This window comes from Nuphar pumila, chromosome 12, assembly GCF_984573655.1.
Source record: "Nuphar pumila chromosome 12, dmNupPumi1.hap1.1, whole genome shotgun sequence".
Taxonomy (NCBI): Eukaryota; Viridiplantae; Streptophyta; class Magnoliopsida; order Nymphaeales; family Nymphaeaceae; genus Nuphar; species Nuphar pumila.
Window position 1 is genome coordinate 93,244,478 of NC_143260.1, and position 3,735 is coordinate 93,248,212.

Here is a 3,735-nt window from a genome sequence, read left to right on the forward strand (position 1 = left end):
CCTTGGATATTTTGGCACAAATATCTTGTAACCAGTTTATATTGGGCCTAATCGGATGGGACCCTCAAGAGGTAAGGCCTGATCATCTCTCTGATTTATTTGGGAATTACCAACTGCTCTGATTGCCAGCATGAAGTTGAAATGTTGTAAATTCCAATACAAAGGTCCCACAACATTTGTTAGTACCTGTGCACGTCACCTGCACAAGACACCTGAGTAATTCAAACAACACTTATGAGAGGTTGTTGGAGAAATTTGAAACTGAGAAAACAGTTAATTCTCCTGCGATGACAGTTTGCAGAACCATGCTGATGTTCCCATATGTGGATGATTCTGTAGCAAAGGTGACACTCCCTTTTATCATAAATCTAACAATTCAATAAGCTGGCAAAACTTAAAGGTAACTTTGTTGATAATATTGCAAATTTTCCTCTTCAATTGGAAGGAATCAATCTTACAATACCCAGGAGAAGTGTTTTCTTTCCCCTCAATTTGAGCTAAATTGCGAAAACCATGGCTGAAGTGAATTATCATTGTGATCGCAGGTTCCATTCACTAAAGTTTAAATATGATGAGCTAATATCCTACTATGGCGTCCACGCAGTTGGGGTACAACCAGTCATTTAAGATTAAGCAAAGACCATCTCGTTTCAGTTCGTATTTCTTAAAGACATGAGGGGCTCAAGTGAATCTACAGAGTCAAGGGAATCACCTTCTAAAAGATTGGGATCCATATAGCTACATCCACCAAAGCTGCCCGTAAACAAGGACAAAATCTGCAGGGAACTGTCAGGCTTCCATGTATCACTACCAAATCAAAAATTTCCTCTCAGATGAGTCATCTTTTCATCATATTTTATAGCACTTACAACATTTGGTTGATGTTTGACATGCTTTACTGTGGGATTGTCTAAAAATCTGTAGCACCAACATTGTCATCGGTGCATGTAATGTTGTTTTGTGGCCCTACAAATTTGTAGTAAATTCATCTGGGTTAGATGCTTTTATTCGAAATTGCAACACCTGAACCACAATATTTTCAGTTTGCTGTAATATGTTTACTCTGTTCTTATGCTGCATGTTTATACCTATGCTTAGTGTATTAGCGATGTAAGTTTGTGCAAACTTTCGATGCTGAATTCTTTTACTTGCTTTTCTGACTGCAAGTCACCAACACACCATCGTCCACCTCCATAGCAGTCACTCAGCACTGCTGTAGCCTTTATTTGTCATGTTTATAGCAATACCAAGATATTGCTGTGTTCATCTTATTACATCACTTATGGCAATACCGAGTATTGCTGTAGTTTCCTTATGCACATAAACATACCAATTTCCACTCCACTGTACACTCCCAGCAATCCAAGAGTTTGCCCTTGCCTACGGCTCCATGGCCATCCCTTGTGGCACCCTCTCCATTAGCACCATTTGGAAACAGCAGCCTGCCAATATTGTCAGGAATATGCACCTTGAATTTTTCTGCTGCTGAGAGTATGTTAGGGATGACTGCAGTTGATTGTTGGGGATCATTTACCCCCTTTCTTGCCAATGTTATCTGTTGTCCTCAGTTGCAAGCCACTCTTACAGTTCTTATAGGGGAATCTAGCAAAACATCTGGTTTACTTGCTTTAGACATGAATCATGCAAATTACTGCCTGTCAGATGTTCAGAAGATCTTGACAAACCAGGGTGCAAATGAAAACCTTCAACACATATGTTCGTTACAGCCTTCCAATCTTACTCAAAGTTCTTGTCCAATTAAAGATGTAAATGAGTTTGAGACCACTGCAGATGTGTCTAAACTTTTGGCTGCATGTGGGAAGGTTGATGCAGTAAAAGAGTGTTTACAGCCAGGTGTGTCAAAGTGTTGTATCTGAGTCTGCAAAGAGAATTGTCTTGATGGATTCTTCTCTTTCGACTCCCATGAGGGAGTCCAAATGTTCCTGAGCTCTCAACTGCAATTGATGATTGCATGAGGGTTGTCTACAGATGGTTAACTAGTCGCCTGGATCCAGATGGTGCAAAGGAAGTTCTCAGGCGTATCTCCAATTGCAATGAAGAATCAGGTTGTCTGTTACCAAGCTTGCCTTCAGATGCAGCACTTGACCACACTTCAAGAATCAGTTTCACGTGCGATTTGAATGACAATATTGCTGCTCCATGGCCATCAACTTCTTTAGTATCAACATCTTCATGCAATAAATCAATTTCATTCACAGCCATTTCCAGCTTCACAGGCCCATTTAGCTTTGTAATAGACACCCTTCACAGCCCTATTTCATTGATGTCACCACCTGTATGCCCTTTTTGTACATATACTTCCCCATTGATTTAGTACTATATTATACATACATTTTCACATTAAATCTTTCACAAAAACTTATGTTGCCACTCTTGTATTATAGATATGCATACTATCATTTAGCTTTCATATATATATGCATGACATTTTCTTGTATTGCTTATGCTAACTCTGTTTTGCAGGAATATATGAGGGATTTAGATCTTCTTTTCTTAAGTTAGATATTTCCCATCTTTTCAGAATTCAATCTCATAAAGTAATAATTAGATGTAATGAAAATATTTCACATTTCCTGCTCTAGATTAGAATGAATGAGCATTTGTAAATATCATAAATTGCTTATTCTCATACCTTTTACCTTCACTTTTCAAAATCTCACAATGGTGAAACACGAATGGCACGTGCACCATTTCATAAAAGGTAGATTAATCCTAAGTTGATGATTTACATCAATGGCCATAGTCAGGATGTAAACAAAACTTAGGATTTTTATCTTTTATAAAATAACATTGGATCTGCACTGGATCCTCTTCAAAATCATCATATTTTCAAACATTTCCTTCTTTTATTAGAGTTTAACTTAGAATTTGCTCAAAATATATACCAATGGCCATAGTCAGGGTATATTGAGAATCAATTCCATTTTAAACTTTATAAAAGCACAAAAATATATTTCATTCTTCACCTGAATTTAAATATAGATTATTATATAATACATTCAATGACCATAGTCAAGGATGTATTATATATTCAATCTTATTTTAATTCATTTAAAGAATGGAATAGCTTTTCAAAATCCAATTTCAAAAATTTAAATTCATTCATCATTTAGGATAGAATTGCATCATATTTTCAAAACTCTTTTTCATAAATTCAAGTGATTCTTTTCTTCATTTTATCAGATCAAATCCTATTCATAAATTCAAATTCAAAAGGATTTAAGAATTCAATTTCAAGGTCCAATTTGACTTTGAAACTTCAGAATCATCTTGTATTTCAAATTCCAAATTCTATCTCAAATTCGAAGTCCAATTTTGACTTTGAAATCCATTTGTATATCCAAAAATTCAAATTCTAAAATTCAAAGTCCAATTTTGACTTTGAAATCCATTTGTATACCCAAAAATTCAAATTCTAAAATTCAAAGTCCAATTTTTGACTTTGAAATCCATTTGTATATCCAAAAATTCAAATTCTAAAATTCAAAGTCCAATTTGACTTGGAAATCTATTTGTATATCCAAAATTCAAAGTTCAAATCAACTTTAAAACTTCTGACTCATCTTCAAAATCAAGACCAAGTTCATCTCCAGACACCAAAATAAAAGTTTGAGATTGATCCTGAATCTCAAAAAGCTTGGCCTTTTCTAAGTTTTAAATTCAATCTGGGTTTTCAAAAACCCAGATCCATACTCAAAAGTCCCATTTTGGACT

At 35.3% G+C, this 3,735-nt stretch overlaps 1 pseudogene; it reads left to right on the forward strand.

The window, feature by feature from the left end:
• Positions 1 to 287: 287 nt before the first annotated feature.
• Positions 288 to 2,335, forward strand: LOC149821186 (putative GPI-anchored protein At1g61900 pseudogene; annotated as a pseudogene).
• The last annotated feature ends 1,400 nt before the right edge of the window (positions 2,336 to 3,735 follow it).